The sequence below is a fragment of the Talpa occidentalis genome, unplaced genomic scaffold (genome assembly GCF_014898055.3).
Source record: "Talpa occidentalis isolate TD23 unplaced genomic scaffold, MPIMG_talOcc4v2.1 talOcc4.14, whole genome shotgun sequence".
Lineage (NCBI taxonomy): Eukaryota > Metazoa > Chordata > Mammalia > Eulipotyphla > Talpidae > Talpa > Talpa occidentalis.
The window spans coordinates 88,492,856-88,515,715 of record NW_023601433.1 but is presented as its reverse complement, the minus strand read 5'-3'; the positions used below and the strand labels follow the sequence as shown (position 1 = coordinate 88,515,715).

The 22,860-nt window shown below is 54.3% G+C and overlaps 1 long non-coding RNA gene across 1 annotated transcript; it reads left to right on the top strand.

Annotated features, from left to right (window-relative positions):
• The first annotated feature begins 11,497 nt into the window (after window positions 1–11,497).
• On the top strand, window positions 11,498–21,470 carry LOC129145843 (uncharacterized). Its single transcript, XR_008551942.1, has 3 exons — window positions 11,498–11,855; window positions 15,850–15,936; window positions 21,265–21,470. It is a non-coding gene; the product is annotated as an uncharacterized LOC129145843 (long non-coding RNA).
• Window positions 21,471–22,860: the final 1,390 nt, after the last annotated feature.

Sequence of the window (22,860 nt, the reverse complement as noted above, 5' to 3'; positions counted from 1 at the left end):
AAAGGCAGGTGCATTTTAAATTCAGACAGGCTTTGCCGAACCCCCCTCCGAAGGTCAGGCAGTCTCACGCTCTGCCAGCAGCAGTCAGGGCGCCTGCCCTCAAACTCAGCCCTCAGGGGCTCCCAAGCTTTCGTCTTTGCTCTGCTGCTTGGTGACCAAGGTCCTTCTTGTGGCTTCAAGGTCAATTTTAACTCTTCCCAAATACAAGAAGGGCCTCAGTCATTGTCCCACCAGACAAGATCACTTTCAAAGTGAAAAACATCTCTTGGGGTTTTGTGTATCTCCCTCGAGGACTTTGTGCCCCAGGAGAGCACCCAATGTTTGTATTGGTTGCCTCATCTATCACTGCTGTTGAACCGTGTGCTGCTAATTATTAGCTACTGTGGGTGCACAGGGGAAGGCAAAATTGGATGTGGAATGTTCAAACTGACAGGCTATAAGAGAGTCTGGCTGTTACTTTAAAAAAATATATATGCTGTTTCTCACGGGAGGCTTAGCTGTCGGTACAGCGTGTTCATTACCTGCACACGTAAGAGGCTGCCACCTGACCCTCCTCCTGGGAGACTGGTGACATGATTTGCTCTTGGAATCCAGCATTGATGCTGCAGCAGATACACAGGACTATCGACTCAGCCAGCTGGTGGAGCATTTAATATTATGGTTCACCCATGTTCATAGCGACACTATTCCAATAGCCATTGAAGGATCAACATAATGGGGTCTGTCCAGATAATGGAATACTATTCAGGCACGAAAAGGAGGGCATTCTGACGACTATTCAGTCAATGAATCCTGAGGACATTATGCTAGGTGAAAGGAGCCAGTCACAAAAGGTCAAATTGTATGGCTCCACTTACACGCAGCTTGTAGGGACGTGAAGGTCATGGAGACAGTAAGACGAAGGGAGTGGGGGCCTGGGGGAGGGGGAATCCACAGTGTTTAATGGGGAGTTTCAGGTGGGGAGGATGAGAAGTTTCTGGGGAGGACGGTGGCCATTGTTGTGCCTAAAGCTCTAACAACACGTTCCCCAAGAGATCAAGGACAACCGCTGCAAGAACAAAAAGGGACTTTATTGCAGACTCGAGTCTGGGCCCATGACATGCACCGATGCAGTGGCGGATATTGAGAGCCCTGAACTCAGGGAACGGGGATTTTTATAGGGTTACAAGCAGTTTCAAAAAATTAAATCATGCTGGCAGTCGCTCACTGGCTACAAGGACGCATTTTCCAACTTTGGTGCGTGCGCGGATATAGTCTTAAGCTAAATGGCCAGGTAGAGATGCAGCCCCATTTATGGCTAGGTCACCCTCATTGGCGCCCGGGGATGGCCTGACTCTGCCACTACTGGCCACCTGAAATAGGGTGAGGGTGGGGTGAGGGTCGAAACTGTGGAAACTATCTCTGGAATGCAGTTTGTCATTAATGCGAAACCTAAAATACTAAAATGGTGGAAGCACACAAAATGGCGAAGCAATGGCTAAGAGTATTGTTTTAGAATGGCCGTTACACACAGGTTCCACAGCCACGATGGCACAATATGGTGAGTGTGCTAAATGCCACTGGACTGTGTGCTTTTTAGCAAATAAATAAATAAATAAATAAATAAATAAATAAATAAATAAATAAAGATATGGGAAGTGCTTCGGGAATGGGTGGAGAAACAGAAAATGGGCAGAGTCAGCCATTTTGGGAAGACCTCTCAGCGTGGCTGGCAGGAAGATCCAGGTGCCTCGCCCCAGCCCCGGCTCCAGGGCCCCACGGCGTGCGCGGGCCGGGCCACCACGGGTGGGAGGGTGTCCAAACTAGGTGGAGAGACCCTGACGCTACAGCTATAGGGTCTGCGGGCTGCACTCTGGAATTGGCACCCCAATTCTTCCTCGGCTGCCCCAAAACTTTAGCGGCCACCAGGGGGCGTGCGTGATAAGGTGGCTGAGCCGCAGACAGCGTGAACAGGCTTGGTTGTCCTTCCTTTCTGCGTCTCCTCCCTCCTTCCTTTTGCTCCTCCCTCCCTCCCCCTTTTTTTTTTCCTTTTAGTAGACTTTACTTTTCAGGGTAGTTTCTGGTTCACAGCAAAATTGAGGGTCAGATACAGAGATTTCCCACAGAGGCACAGCCCCCGCCCTGTCAGCATCCCCAGGGTGGAATCTTCCCTTTGGAAAACTGTGGTGAGAGTCCAGTTTGCTCGGGTCGCTGTAGTGCGACGAGGGGGTAAAACCACCCATCTGCTTCTGTCCCTGCGGACTCGCCCCTTCGGGAGGTGTCCTGTAAATGGAGTCCTACCCCCGGGCCCTCCTCGGTGTCTGGTTTCACTCACCTGGCATCGTGCTTTCAAGCTGTAGCCACATGATCGCGGGGTCAGTGCCTCGTTCTTTTTCATGGCTAAATAATATTCCACCGTCTGGGTAGACCACGTCTTGATTGTACACTCATTTGTCCATGAACATTTGGGCTGCTTCCAGAATGTTTTTTCAATAAGTCAAATTGTGAATTTCATGCCACCTGCGTTTTTGTTGTCGTGAATCCTGCGGTTGGGAACGCTTGTGTGCGTTGGTTTGAATGCCTATTTTCCATTCTTTTGGGTATGTATTTACAAGGAAAGTTGTGGGGTTAGATGCTAACTTGGTGTTTGACTTGTTGGGGGACTACCAGGCTGTGGCCTCCTTCCTTTTTTATTTTGATGCATAAAGCTTTTCAACTCAAAATAAACTGAAGCTCCTACTTGAAACCTGCACTCTCCACAAAGCAACCAGAGGTGTCTTTAAAATGCACCTGCCTCTTCCATGCTTAAACCACGCCAAGTGCGCCTTCCCAGGGCACACAAATTAAATTCAACTTCCTCACACAGCCTTCCAGGCCCTAAGAGTTCCTTCCAACCTCATGTGCCACTGCCCCCCACCCCCTGCCATCCTGTTAACCATTAGGTCACTGTTTCTTCAGAGAAACTTCTGGGCCGCTGGGACCCCTGTTTCTCTCACCTACTTCCTCTCGCCTATGTGATACTGATACTGGTTTTGTTTTTTCGTCACACTGCAACAGTCTTAGCAAAGTGGAAGAATGTTTCCTCACCATGGCTTACAAGGCTGAGCTGTCCTGGGTCTGCCCACCTCTCTGTCTGCTTCTGTGCCACCTACCACCTCACTGTCTGCACGCAACCTGCCAGACCAGCTCCTGCCACAGGCCCTTTGCACAAGCTGCCTCTTACCCAGAATGCTCTGCTCTCATGACTGATTTTTTTTCTTCTTTAGTTTGGGTTCAGACTTTATTCCATTGAAGAGGTCCCGGTGACAGGCTTGGATAATGTGTCCCAAGGACATCCACCTCCTAATCCCCTAGAACCTGTGAATGGGGATACGGCAAAGAGGACTTTGCAGTGGGATGAAGTTAAAGATGTTGAGATGTTGGGGTGATTCTATGTTAACTGGGGGCTGATGTCTTCACACAGCTCCTTATAAAAGCACTCAAGAGTCAGCAATGGAGAGAGAAGGTGAAGTGATGATGAAGATGGGGATGGGGACAGACAATCCGGTGTGCAGGGGGTCTCAGAAGCTGGGAAATAGATTCTGTCCTCAGAGCCTGTGGAAGGAACCTGGTCCTGCCCACGTCTTGACTTTAACCCATGAAACTGATTTCAGGTTTCTGACTTCCAGAGAAGTGGGAATTTACTCTAAAGGGACAGGGTCATTCAGATTTATTCCAAGTAAGAGTGTGCAACCACCACTTACTTTTTGAGGAAGCCCCATACTGTTTTCCATCGTGACTGCTCCAATGTGCATTCCCGCCAGCGGTGTGCAAGGATTTCTGTTTCTCCGCATTCACCCATACTTGTTATTTTTTGCTTTTTTCCCCTTGATAGTGACCATCTTAATGGGTGTGGCTTTGATTTGTGTTTCCCTGGTGATTAGTGATACTGAGATTCTTTTCATATGCTGTTGGCCTTCTAGCAACTTCTGGAGACATTTGTATTCAAATCCTTTGTTCATTTTTAATCAGGTCATTTGCTTTTTTGTTTTGAGTTGTAGGAGCGCTTTATATATTCTGGATATTAAGCTTTTGACATATACTTTCCCCCATTCTGTAGGCTGCCTTTTTATGCTGTTAATCTCATGCACAACAGGTTCCATCTTCTTCTTTTTTTTTTTTTAAGATTTACTTTATTTATACAAGAACCCGGGTACAGGCCAGATGCGCAGGAGGGTGAGAGGATTCACCAGAGACAGAGTGGGGAGCAGAACAGGCAGACTGATGAAATACACTGCTGAGGGGAGCAGCGGGCGAGACAGGAGAGGTCTGCTCGCCATGTGGGTTGCTCTGAGACCTTCTTATGGAGAAATGTCAAAAGATTCACAGGTAGATTTTGAATGAAAAGGTTTTTTTAAAAAATATATATATATTTTAATTTATGCACACAAGAACTGGGGTGTAGGCCAGAAGTTCAGGGGGTGAGAGGAGTCACTAGAGACAGAGTGGGGAGCAGAACAGGTAGATCCACTGAAATCCACTGCTGAAGGGAGCAGCGGGGAGACTGGAGAGGTCTGCTGCACCATGTGGGCCAGCTTGAACTTGTGCTGCAGTGGCTGCCGACAGCCTCATAGTGCTGAGACTTAATCCCCTGCACCACCAGGGAGGCTCCAAGAATGAAAAGGTTTTTTTGGGAAAAAAATAAACCTTCCTCTGCTCTCTGCAGAGATAAGCTCCATTAACAGATTCCTGTGTAGTTTTCTTGCCTTTTTTTTTTTTTTTTTTTTTTTACTTCTTTGTCTTGTATAGTTTTCTTTGAGGCTTTGAGATAAGTTTCCACGAATTTGTGCAGAGACTATTATTTGAAGTGAACCTTGTCTTCTCGGAGGCAGGTCTCTGGGACCTCACAGTCCCCACTTTAACATAGGAAGAGGGGCGGGTGACTTGGAAGGGCCCCACTTTCCAGCTCTGTCTCTGTGGACACAGACGAGTGTTGGGAAGTCTCCTTCCACTCACCCAGGCCCTTTTCATGCCCATTTATGGAAGTTTCGATTAGACTTTTTAGGTGAGTTCTCTTTTTCACTCTAAAGGGATCGGTCACTCAGATTCACTCCAAGTAAGAGTCTGCAAGCTTCAAGCAAAGCCTTTCTTTACGTAGAAAACTCATAGCGCAGGCGAGTCCTGCTTTCACACCTTCGACACTTGACTGTTCCTACAATGTAACCTCCAACTTTTCATAACTGTTTTCTACTGCAAAAACCGTCATCAGTTTTTCTTTAGGATGGTGTAGAAACCGGTACTTCAGCACCGTTCACTGGAATATTTCTTTGCAATAAAAATCTCTTTCAAAATGAAAGGTGGGTTTCCTTTTTTTTTTAAATCAAAATTTAAAAATCAAGTTGTATTGATCTGCCAGTTGTTTGCATAGTTATAGAATTTGGGGAACAAAGCTTCACCCCCTGACATGGGCACAAACGTTCCTCCCCTTCCACCAAAGCTCTAGGGCCAAGACCTCAACTCCTGACCTAGCCTCTCCTTGCACCCCCCTTTTCTGAGGCCACTATATTTTTCAGTCTCCAGTTACATTTGCTGTGCATTGCCGGTGCCTTTTTTTTGGGCATTTCTAGTCCACAAAAGAGTGGAACCATCCGGTCTTTCACTTCCTGTTTTATCTCTTAGCATTATTGCTTCCAGATTCAGCCTTTGGATCCGCTTTGTTTTTTAAACAGTTGAGCAGCATTCCCTGGTGCGTGCAGGCCACGCCCTGTGTCCACTCACCCACCCACCAGCGTTTCAGTCAGTCCCTGTCTTGCTTATTGTGATACAGCTGCTGGGGACACGGGGGTACAGGTAGCTCGTCATATTAGTGTCTTCACAGTCTTCACATAAACCCTAGAAGTGGAATTTCTGAGTCATGGTATTTCTGTTAATTTTTTTTTTTTTTTTTGCAAACAAGAACTGGGGTATAGGCCAGAGGTGCATGGTGGTGGGTGAGAGGATACACCAGACAGAGTGGGGAGCAGAACAGCCAGATCGGCTGAAATCCACTGCTGAGGGGAGCAGCAGGCGAGGCAGGAGAGGTCTGCGGCGCCGTGTGGGTAGCTCCCTGGCCGGGGGATCGAACTCAAGCAGAAGCCGCGATAGTGCTGAGACTAACCCGCAGGCCACGAGGGAGGCCCTTAGGGTATTTCAGTTTGGGTTTTTTCACGGGAGCCTCCGCGTGTGTTCCAGAGGGGCGGCCAGTCCACCCCCAGGACAGGGCGCGGGGTCCTCCGCTGGGGGCCGCTTTGCGCCCCTCACGACCAGCGGCGACGGCGTCCTCACGGCCGTCTGCGGGGTGTCCGGGGAGCGCCCACGCGCCCGCCGGCCGGGAAGCCACCTCCGCGGCCCGGCCGCTCGCCGCCAAGATGGGCTCGCGCGGCAGCCTCGGCGTCACGGGCGCCCGGGCCGCGGCCGCTTCCCGGCAGGCCCAGCCGGGTTTCGGTTCTTCATTTTTGAGCACCCGGAGAACGTGACGCGCGACCACGGGAGGAGCCGCACGCGCCGCCCTCGGCGTCTCCGCCTGGACCGCGGGGCCGGGCCGAGCGGGCTCCCCCGGGGGCGGCCCAGGGCCTGGCGGGCGGCGGGCGGGCGGGCGCGGCGTCCCTCCTCGGCTGACTGACGGCAGATTCGCGCCAGAGCGCCCCCCCCCCCCCCCCCCCGCCCGCGGCGGTGCTGGTGGAGGCCCCGGTCTCTGGCCCCGGACTTGGGGCGCGAGGAGCCCAGCGGGTTTTCCTCTGGAGCGTCGGGGCGCTCTGAGGGGGCCGCCGCGCCGGCGGGGAGGCCGTCCCCACACCCACGCCTCGGGGCTTCTCCACGCGTGGCCCCAGAACGGCTTCTCCAGGGAACGTGCTGGAAGCTCAAGCTCACAGGCCCCCGCACCCGCTGAGTGTGGGGGGCAAGTCCGTGGGCTCCCAGCCTCCCCCCAGCAGGTTCTGGCGCGCGCCCCAGGGTGAGAGCCGGCGAAGGCGTGGCTGGTTCCTGTGCTGCTGAAACACAGCTGGAAATGTTATAGGACAGGGAGAGGGGCAGCCCAAGCCCCGCAAACCTGCCTATTCTAAATGGGTTCTGCCATCCGCCGCATCAACACAAAACATAGGAGACTTTAATGGGAAGGAACTTTAATAAAACTAGGAAACAATACAGGTAAGGCAAAGAGTCTAGTTTCTAAATGAAGCATCCAGAGTTACCCATCCCCTCGTGGGTAAAAGTCCATCCAAATGGGATTGGCCCAGAGCAAGGCCCCAAAGCCTGCCACAAGTCTAAAGCCTCTTCCAGTGGGGACCCACAGAAAAGGGCCAGAAACCACCAGACAAGCCCGGAAGGAAAAGAGCAAAATCAACATCAAGATAAAAGCTGCCATGGTCACCTCCCCACGGGTCTCACCCACATCTGTGTCACCCAGTCCACGACCAAAAGACAAGCGCAGTTTCTTCACGTGTCTCTAGGCTCCATGCGCCTCCTCCAAGTCTCCTGGCTCCATCCTGCTTCCTTCCTCAGTCTCTTCTGCAGCTTCTCCTCTTCCTGCTCAGCTCCACCCTCCCTTGGGTGGGGCAGGGAACCTCCCCCTTTCCTGGGGACCACCCTGTTACAGAAATTGGGGCGTCGGGCCTCTTGGGGAGGGCCCCACCTCACCCCTCAGCCCCTGGGGTTGCCGGGGCTCCCTGGCTTACAGGTGCCTGGTCCGGTGGCCGCTTCCCCGTGTCTGTCCCGGCTCTCCCGGGACGCGGGCCTGGCTGACCCGGGCCTCGCCGCCCCGCTGCTCCCGGCGGATCCGACACCTCCGCAGGCGGCCCTTCCTCCCAAGGCCACACTCCCGGGCCCCCAGGTTAGGGTTTCAACATCTCTTTCGAGGGGGACCCCATTTTGCCCACTACAGATGGGCAAAAACACTCAAGCACGGGGTTTTTCAGCACCATCCGGCTCTCGCCAGCTGCCGCAGCACGAGTTCCATGCCCGGCCGGGGAGCTGCCCACAGGGCGCAGCAGACTCTCCTGTCTCCCCACTGCCCCCCTCAGCGGGGGATTTCAGTAGATCCACCTGTTCTGCTCCCCACTCTGTCCCTGGGGAGTCCTCCCGCTCCCCCACACCTCTGGCCTGCACCCCAGTTCTTGTATGCATAAATAAATAAATCTTTGTTTAAAAAAGAAATAAACAAGGGGGACACCAGTTCTGGGGGGCGGGAAGCCTGGGGGAACGAGGGGAAGTAAACACCGGCTCTTACATAAATCTCGGGCTGGAGCGGCGCGGTGTTCTGTTCCCTCTGAAGGAGTTTCTCGGGGTCCTATTTCAGGAACTTGAAATCTTGGGAGCAGTAAACACGTTCCTGAAATAAATTCCTCTCTGCCTGACCCCCTCGCTTCCCTGTGGGGCCGGGCTGGAGAGCGAGGAGACAGCCCCCCCACGTCCCCAAGGAGACTTGCACTTGATGCACTCCCTCCATTCAGAAGCGCAGTGACCTTGGGAATGACATCAAGGTCGGCCTCAGAGTCTGAGGGTGTTCCGGAGCGCCGCCCACAAAGTGGACAGGACGGGGTGGGGAGCTGGTCAGCGTGGAGGGCCTTCCTGCCCACCCCAGGCTGGTTCAAAGTATCTGCTTCTGGAAGATTCTTCTCTTCCCTCCTCATCTGCAGGTTTCTAACGCACTTGGCAAGAATCCCAGCAGGGCCTGTGAAACCCGACCCTGCCTCACCGGAGGGTCACATCAGCAGGTCGGGGGTGGGAAGTGCGAGTCTGTGTTGGGGTCACGGTCCTGGGCCCCTGCTTGACCCCAGATGCCGAGTCTCCGAGGATGGGGCGCAAACGCCAGCGGTATAGCCCCCTGCCCTGTCTGGGGTCCTAACGGTTGGTCAGGATTGAGGTTCACAACCCAATTCCTCCTGGTCCAGCAGATGTTGATCAAGACGCCCCTTCTTCAGAAGCCTCCGTGAGGCCTCCAGGCAGGGTCGGGACTCCAATCACTCGCTTGAGCCTTCACACGCTCTTTCCAGCAGCCGTCATGGCCTTGCGGGCGCTGTGAGGACAGGCGAAGGCCGTGCCCCGTGCTGCTTTCATGCCAGCGCGCAAGCAGGCTGGACAACCTCAGGGTGCCGTGGAAATAAGAGAGGAGGGTGGGTGTTTAGATGGACCGGCCAGGGAAGCCCTCCCTGGGGAGGTGCGAGGCGAGCCTCACCTATCGGAGACCTCGAAGAACAGTGAGCACGGTACATGCCAAGGCCCTGGGGTGGGCACGGACCCCCGAGAGGCTGCATCTCAGGGAGTGAGGGGGAGCGTGGGCCAGGGCCTGAGGTGCCCACGCCCATGGGTCTGGCTTCAGCTGGTGCCACCAGGAGCCAGCAGGGCTTTAAGGAGGAAGTAACAGGATCCAATTTGCTTTGAAAAAGGTGCGCCCGCGCCCTGTGCCGCCCTCTCGGAGGCAGCTTCCTTTCCCTGGGAGCATTCCTCTCCGGTGTCGCTGTGGACTCATGGTGTGAGGGTAACATCTGTGTCCCCACTGCTCCAGGGCCATGGCTAATGCTCCGGTCCCCCTGCGTCCGCCTGGCCTGAAGGAATCGCTCTGTAAACACTTGAAACAAACAGCACCCCCAGCCAGCCTCAGGTGGCCCTTGGCCACCCCAGAGGACATTTTTGCAGCCTGCTTCCACCCGGGTTGGGGTCACCGTGGCTTGGAGGGGGGATACAGCTCTATAGGGAATGTACTTTTATTATTATTTAAAACATTTATTTTTATTTATTCATGCACATAAGAGCTGGGGTGCAGGCCAGAGGTGTGGTGGTGAGGACTCACCAGAGACAGAGAGGGGAGCACAACAGGTAGATCTACTGAACTCCCCCGCTGAGGGGAGCAGCGGGGAGACAAGAGAGGTCTGCTGCGCATTGTGGGTAGCTCCCTGGCTGGGGATCGAACTCAGGCTGCAAGGGTGACAGTGCTGAGACTTAACCCCTGGGCCACAAAACAGGGGCAGGCATTTTCTATCCTACATCTTCTTTGTACCCCCAGGCCTCACCAGCGCCCCTGTGCCCCTGCTCTTCCGGCTTTGGTGCTGTGTGGGTCCCCAGGCCTAGGGTGGAGGGCAGGCGAGGGGGCAGCAGCTGGAGAGGAGGGGTGAGAACAGGAGCTGCAGTTACCGGGCAGAACAGAAAATGTTTTTCTGGCAGGAGAAACAGCCAAGCAGACGGGAACTTGCTGCAAAGAGCCGCTTCGTTAGGAGGAAGCACAGAAACTTGGCTTGTCTTTAAAAAGCCGTGAGCCTGCGTGGGAGGGTCTGTGGTTCCCTTCAGTTGGGAAGAGAGGTCTGAAAACAGCCAGATTTCAATAAACTGGAGCTCAGAAACTCTGCTCCTGGGAACAAAAGCCCTAAGAAAGTAAGAAAAAAAGCAAAGAAAGAAGGGGCGGGAGGCGGGGGACCCGGACTGGGGCCCCTTGTGCACATGCAGATACTCCCTGCCAAAGTCACGCCACACCCTGGCAGTCCACATCCACTCCCACCCCAGGGCCTTTGCACCGGCCGAGCCCCACCCCCAGTAATGCTTTCCCTGGGTCTCCCCCCGGTTGGTGCTTTAAGTTCTCTGCTCTTATGTCACCTTCCCAGAGGAACCCACCCTCTCTCCCTCGCCATCAAACCACCATGTGCTACTTCCTTTTTTTTTTTTTTAAGATTTATCCATTTTCGCACACAAGAACTGGAGTACAGACTAGAGGTGTGGGAGGTGAGAGGATTCCCCAGAGACAGAGCGGGGAGCAGAACAGGCGGATCCACTGAAATCCACTGCTGAGGGGAGCAGCGGGGAGACAGGAGAGTCTGCTGCGCCCTGTGGGTAGCTTCCTGGCCGGGGATCGAACTCCTGCTGCAGTGGCTGCGGACAGCTTCATAGTGCTGCGCCTTAACCCCTTGCGCCACCAGGGAGGCCCCTCTAGTTCTTTCTCAGAATTCAGCATCATCTGAAAGAGTTTCGTTTGCTCATCTGTGCACTTGCTTTTGTGTCTGCCTCCGCCTGGGGCGTGCCCCTCGCTGCCGAAGGGACCTCTCGTGCTCGCCAGGGTCCAGAACCGTCCTGACCCGCAGAAAGGCCCCAGTGAACAGGCACTGAATGAGGAAACCCATAAAGCGTTCATCACGCCCGCTGGCCACTGGTTTCATCTGTTTCCACTGAGATGCTTTTGGCTGAAAATGCTAGAATGCACCAACCCACACGGCCGAAGACATTTATGATTTTCACACAGGACAGCCCCGGGGCGGGCAGGCAGTAGGGGCCTCCACGCCGGCCCGGCTCGTCCCTGAGGACCTGGGCTCTGTCCATTCCCCCGCTCCGCAAGATGGCGCCGCCCACCCAGCCCTGCTCCGCGGGCAGCGGGGCGAGGCGCGCTTTTTGTGCCTGGGACATTTCCCAGCAGCCCCCAGCGCCCTGCCCCGTGTCTCATTGGCCAGAATATGGTCACGTGCCCACGCGGGAAGCCAATCAGAGAGGAACACGGCGTCACCACATGGCTTCGCGTAAGGCGCCTCCCTCCTGTGGACGGTGGGCCCCGTGTGCGCATGTCTGTGGCCGGTGCTGTCCGTGGTCACCCTTGTTTACTGGTTAATTTTTCCTCCCAACTCCCCGAGGCAGCATCTGTTTCTGTCAGCCATGTTCCCCGAGTGGACGATTTCTTTCAACAACCTCCTTTAAAGGTGATTATTTTCAATAACGATCATTGTTTTCTGGATGCCGGCTTTGGTTTTGAAGCAAAGCGAGGACTACATTTCCATGTTGAAGATGTTTATTCAAACGTATGAAAATACTCCATGTGTGCCGAGTGTGTCAGGGAGGGAGTTCTCCCAATTCCGTTCTGCACACAACACAACTTCTACTAGAAAGTAAGTTATACACATGTGTAACGTGACACGCATATGACTAAAATTCAACAGAAGCCAATTGCTCAGTATAGAAATTGGCAAGATTTTTCTGTAAAGGGACAGTAATCACAGTTTTTGAGGCTTTTCGGGCCCTGGGGTCTCTGCCACAACTACTCCACTCTGCTGGTGAAGCGCAAAAGAAGTAAAAAATAGTGTGTGATGAGTAGGCATGACTGTGTTCCAATAAAACTTTATTAACAAAGCCAGACTGAGGGCCAGATTTGACCTGTAGGCTGTCATTTGCCAATTCCTGGTTTAGAACTTAGGCCAATAAAGGATTTTTTAAGGGGGATATTTTAGCAACAACATTTTAAACATTTATTTATTTATTTATACAAGAACTGGGGTGAAGGCCAGATGGGTGGGGGTGAGAGGATTCACCAGAGACAGAGTGGGGAGCAGAACAGGTGAATCTACCGAAGTGCACAGCTGAGGGGAGCAGCGGGGAGAGGTCTGCTATGCCCTGTGGGTAGCTCCCTGGCTGGGGATCGAGCTCATGCTGCAGTGGCTGTGGACTGCTTCATAGTGCTGACACTTAATCTCTTGTGCCACCAGAGAGGCCCTCAAACCACTTGAAGCACACAGTGCAGTGGCGGTAAGGGTATCCACACAGGGGAGCACCACCCGTCCCCCGAGACTGGCCTCATTCTACTCCCAGCCCCGCCCCAGCCCCACTTCCCACACTCTGTCTCTGGGATGCGCCTCCCTGGGTGTTCGGCCCCGGGGGGCCTTACAACATCTGTCCCTCTGATCTGGCTTCTCTCCCTTGCCCTCCAGGGTTATTCACGCTATAGCAGGTGTCAGCGTTTCCTTGTTTTTCAAAGCTGAGTAATGCTCCACAGCCCGGTAGGCCGCGTCTTTCGCGTGCGTGGCTCTGCGGCGCGGGGTTGCCCCTTACCCTCGGCCGAGAGCGAGGCTGTGATCCCGGGCACGCGGATTCTTGCTTTCGATTCTTCTGCGCGGATGTCCAGAAGTGGAATTGCTGAATCAAGCAGTGATTCTATTTTTAATTGTTTTGAGGAACTACCTTGCTGTTCTCCCTTTTCCTTTCCCACCACGGTGCGCCCGGACTCCATTTTCCCCGTGTCTTCTCCACTTTCTGTTCTTTCCTGTTTTCTCGTCGGCCCCAGCAGCCACCTCAGGGCCGTGCCGCCGTACCTCACTGTGGTTTGGGTTTGCAGTTCCCCTGTGATCGGTGCTGTGGGACTCGCTCCCTGGACCTCTCAGCCCTTACCCTTATGCACCCCCGCCCGCCTCCCGCCACCCTGCGGCGGCCTGCAGATGTTCCGACGGCACCAGGGCGTGGCTGCTCCTCCAGATGCGCGTGACCCCAGCGCTGTGGTGGGAAGGAGGCCACAGCACCCACGTGGCCGGGCCCAGCTGTGGTGCCAGCCCTTGGGGCCTGGCCTGGCATGCACGAGAGCCCAGAGCGCTGATTCAGGGGTGTTTTTGTTCCGGCTCGTGCATCCCAAGCATGGAGGAGGCCACGGCTTTTCGAAACGGGAGAGGTGAGCTCAGGGCAAGGCTGGTGGGTGACAGCTGATCCTAGTCCTTCACAGAGCCCTCTGAGCGCACCCCCAGGGGCCCGGAGTGCCGGGGACCGAGTACTTTTCAGCCTCTGATCTCGCCTCCTCACCAGCTGGCATCTCTGTTTTATATAAATAACACTGGGGGCTGCGGGCTACACAGATGTGCGCTCACGGGCGCCACCCCCCCCAAGAGGGGCCTAGCGCCCCATTTCACTGGGGTCGCTGGTGGGGCTGGGTGGGAGCCTGGTTGCTGCTCCACACTTGCTTCCCAGGACTGTGCTTTCTCAGCTCAGGCCCTGCTGCCTGTAAATCCCTTTCCTCCGCAGCTTCACTTCCGCTCCCGGCAGGGCACAGAGGAAAGAGAGCTTAATAGAGAGGCTCTTTACAAAGGCGCCGGGGAGAGGAGGACAGCGAGGCTGGACCCAGGAAGGAGAGGCGCGGCCTTGCCGGGAAAGAGTTGCAGTTTTCTGGCATGGTGTACAAGCCACCCTAAAATGTAGGGACTTAGAACAGTCATTTTTGTATTTGTCATGATGTTGTGGGTTGATAGGCAGGTCTGCTTCATGAGGAGCTGTCTGGGAGGCTGGGCCACCTGTAAGGTCCTAAATAGCCCCCCATGGGGTGCCTGTGGCTGGCTGAGGGTGCTTGGGCCTGCTCCCAACATGGCGGCCGAGTTCTAGGAGTGTTTTAGGAAACACAGGTGGAGGCTGCTGGGCTATTGGGGTCCTCTCTGGAGGTTGCCCAGTGTCATGTCTGCCACAGTCTATAGGTCGAAACGGGTCAGTGTGAGTTTGGATTGGGGTGGGGAGGAGAAGCAGATTCTCAATAAGAGGAGACGCAGACGAGGGCTGGTGGCCCTCTTTGATCTGTCACAGGAGGAAGCTGGGAACAATAGCTCGTGCTCCCTCTCACCTTCCTTGGATCTCCCACCTCTCCTTGACCCGATCCAGCTAGAAGCCACAGGACAAGGGGGGCTGCCAGCCTGGTCCCAAGGCTCTCCTTCTAGGGGAAGAGAGGAGGGCGGAGAAGCAGACGGCGGTTGCTGAGGGAGCGGAGGCTGCCCTCTCATGGATCGCACTGCTTCAAGCTCTCCTAGAACTCTGTTTTTCACCTCAACCCAGGCCCCTCTGCACAACTGCATTTCATCATTACTGACCGAAGCAGCAGCCAGGGATTTTTTTAAAAAAGAAAATCGTCTTAGTGGCGGCTTCTACTGCAACAGAAACCATAGACTAGGTGACCGACAAACACCCTAGCCCTATTCTCACAGGTCTGGAGGCCTGGCGGATTCTGTCTCTGGGAGGGGCCGTTTCCAGGCTCAGGGGCTCTCTGGGGTCCCTCCTTTAAGGCACTAATCCCACTCATGGGGTCTCCACTCTCATGACCTAATCATCTCCCAAAGACCCTGTCTCCAAAGACCAGTACGCCAGGGGCTAGGCTCGTCCATGTGCATTTTGAGGGCGCACATTATGTCTGCTTTGCAGGAGCAGAAATAGATGAAAGTGCAGAAACGCGGGCCCATATGTCAGACTCAACAATTACTAGACGCCCCCACCCCCCACGGTTGCGTCATCCATCTGTTTTCTTTCTCGTTTAGTAAATCCCAGTCATGATTGTGTTTCTCTCCTCCATCCTACAGCACATACCTCTAAAAAGTGTGGGTGTTGTCTCATTTAACAAGGATGGCCTTCAGAAATAGCAGTTATGCAATCAGAAGTAGCAATTATGGTCTTTGCTACAAGACCTGGTCGAAAATCAGAATCCTTTTCCATGACCTAAGAAAAAGGTGATTGTGGTTTACTGTGCAGATCTGGAGAGGAACGGTAACATCGAGACATGCGGTGTAAATGCCGGGGTGCTTGTGTTCCTAAGGGGCTCTTCCTGACCTGGTCTCTACTCATCTTTTCCTTAAACCAACCTGGCATCTCCTTGCTGCGGGACCTTTGCACTCACTGGCTATTTTGCCAGAAATATCCTCCCCCGCCCGTCACCCGTCAGGCCTCGTCCCTCTGCCCCCTCATTTCTCCGTGTCTTTCTCTCATCTGTTTTTCCCTTTAGTGTTTGCAGCATCTGAAATCCTTATTTATTTATTCGTTTGCTTAGCTTACATTAATATTTAATTTAGTCGATCTTTCTCATACACACTAAAAGCATAATGAAATGCAAATAAAATGCAGATATATAAATACCCTGTTGCCATTTATAATTAATAACTGGATGACACAAAAATAAATATGAATATTTCTGTCTATAAGACTGAACAACATATCACTGTGACTAGTTAGAAATAAATTGTTGTATTTTCTTGGTACTCAGAGTAAAAGGAAGATGTAAGGATATAGAAATGTATTTTATTTATCTAAATAATTAATCCTTATTTATTTGCTTATGTGTTTTCTGTTTGTTCTGAAATCTCTCTTTTCCAGTGAAAAGGACGGTCAGGCACAAGGAACTGCCTGCTGGCCCCTTCCTAACCTCAGCCCCCAGCTCACCGCAGGCCTGGCCCCGAGCCGGTGAGTTGTCTTTTTTGCTACATGAATGAACGAGTGAATGAATGAATGAATGTGTACATCCCTTCCTTGGGCGGGTGGGCAGGGCAAGGTGGCCTCAGATGAACCCCTCTGGGTCCCGGGACAGAAACCGGTAGGCAGAACTGGAGCAGAGTTCTTGAGCTCCCAGCTGCTGGCCCGTGGGCTGCCCGCCACGTCCTCCCACATACTTCCACCTTTGTTCTGGAAAACTTTCCTGCACGGAGGCTTGTCAGAGAGCCCTTGTCGAGTCCTGAGAACCAGGGGTAAAGGCGGTGTCCTACTGCCAGCCCTTCCGCGGGAATGTCGAGGGTGATGGTGCAGGAGGTCGGAATATGTGGGAACCAGAATCCCGAATGAGTGCAGAGGGAGGTCTGGGGACTCTGGAGACCCCATTAGTGTTTGGAATATTGCAGGGGGCATTTCACCAACTGAAGAGAAACAGCTTCTAAGAAATCACTTGCGTTACATAAGAAATTACCATCCCGATTAAGAGCTCCCTGGCACCCACCTACCTCAGGGCCTTTGCACTGTTTGTTCCCTCTGCCTGCAGCGCTTCCCTGGATAGTGCAGGGTCGAGGGACACCCCCAGTGTCCTCAGGTATCTCCTTGGCTCTTTCCTGCACTTTCTTTAGGTCTTGCTCAAAAAGCATCTTCTCAGAATGGACTTCCCCTGCCACTGTGTTTGCAGGCCCCCTCCCCACAGGTGGTCCTCACCCTGTTCTCCTGTTTTACCTGTGAAGGGTGGATCACCCCTAAGACAGCACTGCCCAACACATCCCAGATGCAATTCCAGACGTCTTAACAGCCCCATTTAAAAAAGTAAATGCAGGGCCTCCCCTGGTGGTGCAGCGGTTGAACGCTGGGCTGCAGAGCTGCCCGCAGCCTCTGCAGCACTGGTTCGATCCCCGGCCACCAGGCGAGGGTCCCACATGGCACACAGACCTCTCCTGCTACCTGCAGTGTATTTCGTCCGTCTACCTGTTTTGCTCCCCGCTCTGGCTCTGGTGAATTCTCTCACCTTCCCACGCTTCTGACTATACCCAGTGCTTGTGTAAATAAATAAATAAATCTTTTAAAATAAATAAATAAATAAATCATTTCTACTTAAAAAAAAGTAAAAAGTAAATGATATTATTTAAGTTATTTAAAGTTTTTTTTGTATTTTGAAAGATTTTAGAACCCAAGTGTACCTACTATAATTGAAAGATTACCTTAGTTGCCTTGTGCATCATGATCAAGAGATGAAATGGTAGATGTATAGATCTGTGTATATGTACAGATATATAGCAAGAGAGAGGAAGAGAGAGAGTTACCTTTCATTTTTGAATGCTATCTCTTCGCACTCCTGGTGGTAGTCTTGATTAACAAAATGACAAAAATACATGTGGCAAAGAAAAGAGAACAGAAGCTGATGGAGGACCAAATGAAGTGATTAGGAAATGGACAATGAAGATTTGGGTAAACTTACGTTATACTATGAAGAGAACAAGTTATTTTTCTCTTTTAAAATGAAAATAATAAAAACGTCAAGGGACTTTTAAAAATGCTAGCAGTGAAAAAAAGCAAACGGAAACAGGTGGAATTAATTTTGATGCTACGTTTTATTTAACCCACAGAGTGAGCAACGTCACTTCCCTTGTCATCCATCAGTTTCCCAGCCCTGAGATGCTTGTTCCGACCCACGAAGCCCTTGACCCGGCCGCTCCCCCCCGCCCCCCCCCACCTGCCCCCGCGTGGCCGTGGCTATTGTCTGGGGCTCTGACACGCTGCGTCTGCCCGTGAGGGTGCACCCACTTTCCATCTGGGAGCTGGGACATCAGCTCGGACGTCAGGGGGCGAGGCCGGGGCGCCTCCCGGGGACCTGCCGGGCAGCAGGGCCCTGTCGCCCAGCTCTGGCCCCACCTGCGCGGCCGCGCGGCAGCAGAGACCTTCCTCCTGCCGGCGGCTGCTGTGGTCTGTCTTCCCTCACTCTCACCCGCTTACTCCTTGTCTTCCTTCTCCCACTAGTTCCTCTTCCTCATCAAAGGGTGTCGTGATTCACGTCTGCGCTCGGGAGCCCAGGGCGGATTAAAAGTCCCTGCACCTAATCAGGGGTGCCTCTTCTTAATGGAGTTGTTTTTTCATCGTGTGAGTCACCGTGGGGGGTGGGGTGGGGAAGGGTTCTGCCAGGGCTGGGGCGTGGCGGGCAGCGTGTGGCGACCTGCATGGGACGGCGACCGCATTGAACACGGGCACACACTTGGCTAAGCGTGCAACCGAGACGAGCTCATTTATTTAACCCTCACCATTACCCCGGGAGGGGGGCGCTGTCGGGGCCAGGGAAGCTGGGGCACAGGGAGGCTAAGCGGCGCGCCCAAGGCCACCCAGCGGTGCAGCCTGGCTGCGGAGTCAGGTCCTTCACCGCTGGGCTCCACAGCTGCTGCTCACGCGTGCGTGTGGATAAAGGACCTACTGTGAGCCAGGCACTGCGAAGAGTTGGGGGTACAGCAATGGGCAAAATAGACAGATTCAAGCTCTCAGGGGTCCTGGAGGGGGAAGGGAGGCATCAAACCCACGCAGGCGGGTCTAATGGCGGGTGTTGCGTGGTGAGACGTGCTAAGGAGAGAAGGAAATCAAGGAAGGCGACAGAGAGCACTGCGGGTGTGGCTGCAGCTTAACAAGGGCGGATGGGATGGGGAGGAAGTCCTCGCTGAGAAAAAAGACTTTGAGCAAGGACTTGGAGCAAGGAAGGGAAGGGGAGCCCATGGGGGTTTGCGAGGCCAGCAGCGGAACCAGTAAGTCCAGTAAGTGCACAGGCCCTGAGTCAGGAGCATTTCAGGCTCAAGGAGCGCCCAGGGGCTGGAGGACAGTGGGCGGAGGGAGGGGGGACCTGTGGTCAGAGAGGGGCACGGGGGGCCTGTGGGCCCTGGTGAGGACTTTGGCTTTTTCCGGCGTCGGGGGGACGCCAGCGGAGCGGGATCGTTTTTAAACCTCTTCATTGCGCAGTGATGGACACGTGGCGTGGCACCAGATCAGGCTGACCACGCAGGGCCGGGGCTTGCCTGTCCCGTGGGCTGGTCCCCGCCATCCGTCCCGGCTCCGTCATCGCTGTTTTCCAGCGGGTCACACGGTTCACCGATTTCAAGTGAAAATCCGGTGGAATGGATGTTCGCGTAGTGTAGGCGCAGGAAGGGCGCCGGGCCGCGCTCTGTGACCTGGGCAGATGGTTAAAGGAGAGTCCTGGAGCCCTCGCTGCCTTTTTTGGGCTTTTATTGCGCTTTTACCAGGTACCCCGCAGGCAGGGGGGCGGGGCGGGGCTGGAGGGGACGCTTCACTCTTTCTGGGCTCTCTGGCGTCTCTCGTGGTCTCTGCTTCTCCGCTGGTTCTGCTCTCGTTCTCCCGTTCTCTCTCTGCTGCTCTTTCTCCTCATTCTTCTTTCTTTTCCAGTTTTTTCATTCTTCTTTCTGCTGGCGTCCCCGTGACGCTGCCCTCATAAGAACAGTCTCAGCTCAGGCGCGCCCACCTGTGCATGCCCACACCCCACTCCAGGTGCCCGCCATCAGGCCTGCACGTAGGACTGCAGGGGTCCATTATTATTATTTTTAAAGATTTATTTATTTATGCATACAAGAACTGGGGTACAGGCCAGAGGTGCGGGTGTGTGTGTGTGTGTGTGTGAGAGGACTCACCAGAGACAGAGTGGGGAGCAGAACAGGCGGATCTACTGAAATCCACTGCTGAGGGGAGCAGGGGGAGGCAGGAGAGGTCTGCTACGCCAGGTGGGTTGCTTCCTGATGGCCTGGGATCCGAACTTGTGCTACAGAAGCTGCAGACAGCTTCACGGTGCTGTGCTCAACATATTGTGCCACCAGGGAGGCCCCTGCTGGGGTCCATTTTTTTAAAAAAAGATTTATTTATTTATTTATACAAGCACTGGGTACAGTCAGAAGTGCAGGAGGGTGAGAGAATTCACCAGAGCCAGAGCGGGGAGCAGAGCAGGCAGACTGATGAAATACACTGCTGAGGGTGTTACAGGGCAGGGAGAGGTGCACCCCAGACCCCCCCAAAACCTGCCTGCTCTAAATGGGTTCTGCCATCCGCTGCATCAACACAAAACATATGAGACTTTAATGGGAAGGAACTTTAATAAAACTAGGAAACAATACAGAAAAGGCAAAGAATCTAGTTTCTAGATCAAGCACCCAAAGTTACGCGTCCCCTTGTGGGTAAAACTCCATCCAGATGGGATTGGCCCAGAGCAAGGCCCCAAAGCCTGCCACAAGTCTAAAGCATCTTTCAGTGGGGACCCACAGAAAAGGGTCAGAAACAACCAGACAAGCCGTAAAAAGGGGAGCAGCGGGCGGCAGGAGAGGTCTGCGCACCATGTGGGACCCTTGCCCGGCGGCCGGGGATCGAACCGGTGCTGCAGAAGCTGCGAGTAGCTTCGCAACCCAGCGCTCAACGCTGCGCCACCGGGGAGGCCCTGGGGCCCATTATTAATGCTAATAGCGGGAGGGTGGAAAAGCCTGATAATTTTTCCCTTACCCTACATATAGTCACAGAACGGAGCTGCCACATCAATTTTAAAATGTTTTCATCCCTTCCTCCGGAAGACTTGTGCCCCCCCCCCCCAGGATGAAAATTCCTTGTATGGTGCATGCTTTCTTGGGGGGTGATGAAAATGGGGAGCGGTAGACCTCGCTCCTCACCAGCCCCTCCCCTACCTAGGCAGAAATGCACCCACTTTCTGATTATAAGCATCTCCTCTTTGGGACACCCCCTCTACGTGGGGCCACACGGTTTCACGTCTGGCTCCTTCTGTGGAACATCCTGTTCCCCACGTTGGTTTGTGGTGGGCAGGCGGGCGCCGAGCCTCGTCCCCTTTACACCTACGACCGTGCCCGGCTTGAGAGCCTCACTGGATTTCCCTGCTGGCCAGCAGAGGGACTTGGGGTTCTTGCCACTTCTTGGGTCGGGGGAACATGCCGTGACGGCTGTGCAAGTTAAAAGTACACACAGTTCTCATTTCTCCGGTGCGCACCCAGTGGTGGAACTGCTGGTCTTAGGGGAATTGTGGACTCAGCCTTTTGAGGGGCTACTGTCCAGAGCACTGCACCTTTGTACAGCACCACTGGCAGTGTTGAGGGGTCCGATCCCCCTCTCCGTCTGTCTTTGACTCATGGCTCAGCTGGGAGCCGAGGGGGAAGGGCACCCGACCTAGTGTTGCTAGTCTCTATCATCAACCTCGCCTTCTCCGCTGCGCCTCTGCCATTCTTCATCCCCGCAAGGCCTTTCTTGAGAACATGACGACGTCTTTCTCCCCTCTTGTAGGTCATCCCCACCCCCTGCATCGGAAGTGACTCCCCACCTCGAGGTCACAGCTAGTCACATGTGCCCAGCACCCTTTCATCTCTGCCCTCCTCTCCGGTCAAGTGACCTCAGTGCGTGGCCCCAGGCCTCTCCCGCGTGGCCTTGGGCTCTCTTGGGTAAGCACCACGTACATTTGGACCTTGAAGACTTGGTAATGAATAAAAATCACATTGGTTGAGTCAGTCCTTTCTGGGGGAGGACAGGCATGGCGGGTGGGTTCAGGGCCAGGGCAGACCCCAGATGCCTAGTTGATTAGTTCCCAGGAACTACAAACGTCAACAAAAGTTAAACAATGCCCACAGCTGATTGATGGCCATGGAAGACCTTCAGGAATTCAATGCAGTCTATTAAGGAATCCATGTGAGTTACTTGATTGATTCATTAATGAATTAATTCATTAATTTATTACTTCCAGCCTTCACTGAGTATGTCCTAGGTGGTAGATATTCTTGCAGGTGCTGGAGATACACTCACTAGCAAAAACAGACCAGCTTCTCTCTTGAGAGTTGGGGGAGATGAGCATGTAGGCCGAGAAACGAATAAGACGTTTACAGACAAGATGGGGCGATACTCTAGAGGGCTGGCCGGTTGGGCAGATTAAACAGTGACGGTGTCAGCCTGGAAGGGTCTGGTGGAAGAGAATTCTAGACAGAGGGAGGAACACATGCAAAGGTCCTGGGGCAGAAAAACACTGGGGGTGTCCAAGGGACAGAAAGCAAGCCCAGGAAGCCGGGCGGGGAGTGAAGGAGAGATGGGGTAGAAGAGTAGGCAGGAGCCCGGTCGCGAGGGCCCTAGAGGGAGGCATAGAACAGACAGGCAGAGAGGCCCAGGCCGCTTGCTGGGGGCTCCGGGAGGGAAGCCTGGGAGGGAAGCCTGGGAGGTCTGCATTTCTGCAGACCTGTTGTGGGCGATGCCCTGGCCACCTTGACCCAGGGCCTGCGCCTCAGCCCTGGACAATGCTGGCCTCCTCAGGGAAGAGACTGGCCGGCTGGCGCCGGGCAGGCAGAGGCTGACTCAGATGGGCCGCTGTTGAAGGATGGGCCCTGAGGCTGCTTCCTTGCAGGGATGAACAAGTTTTCGAAGCCCTCATTCTGGGCTCCGGGGGACTGGCCCGCCTTACCTTGGTGCTGGGTAATCCCCTGGGAGGCCGGCGCCTGGGTGGGCAACCCCACCTAGAGAATGAGGGGATCGGCCTAGGCCAGGGGTCCAGGATGGGCGCGTGTGGGGGCAGCCCTACGTGGAGGCAGGCCTTGCCCACCTGCCCCCCTTCTTGGATGGTTGATGACCTGCCATTACGGGGGTGCCTGTGCTCATCTGTCCCCCCCACCAGCAGAGCCGTCCTGTTGTGGACTTAACCCCCCTGTGGCTGTTCCCTTATCTCCTGGCAGCCCGTATGCAGCCCGGCCCTGGAAGGCGCCTCTGGGCTGGCTCTGCCGCTCACGCCGAGCCGGGCGGCGGGCAGGCTGCGGGTCAGGGCGGGGAGCAGAGGCAAAGCCTCGGGCCGCGGCGGCGCAGTGGGGCGCAGTGGGGCGCAGTTGGGGGGCTGGTCTGAAAGTA